Below are 476 nucleotides of genomic sequence, written 5' to 3'. Positions count from 1 at the left end.
CATGTCAGTGTCAGTGAGTGTCTGTCTGTAGGAAGACATCAAACACAGCAGCTTATAGACTCCGCCTCGACCGCCCACAGCAGCTTATAGACGCCTCGACCGCCCACGGCAAGTAATCCTTACATGACCCAAAAGGCAGAGGCAGGATGCGAGATAGCTTTATCGCCGGGGTGACCTCCTTCAAGCCATTCAAGCTGCTCAAACACACTATAAACGGCGCAAAGCTTGAATGCAGGAGCTGAAGTGTGAGGCAACGTGTACCCTGCTGCTTGAAAGGGTGGCGACGTATTTTGTTGCTGAAGGGAACGTGCCGGAAGCTGTGGACTTCGACTAGAATAGAAGGTACTTGATCAAGGGAGAGTTTTATGTCCTCGTTGTGTTGAGTTTATGTTGTTCGTCTGGTGGCCTACATATGATGTTTAGAATTATGTTTTGTTTTTGTAGTGAATTTGTTCGCAATCATTATTCCGTGATCT

The sequence above is a fragment of the Penaeus monodon genome, chromosome 15 (genome assembly GCF_015228065.2).
Source record: "Penaeus monodon isolate SGIC_2016 chromosome 15, NSTDA_Pmon_1, whole genome shotgun sequence".
Taxonomy (NCBI): Eukaryota; Metazoa; Arthropoda; class Malacostraca; order Decapoda; family Penaeidae; genus Penaeus; species Penaeus monodon.
Note: the sequence above shows the minus strand (reverse complement) of the source record.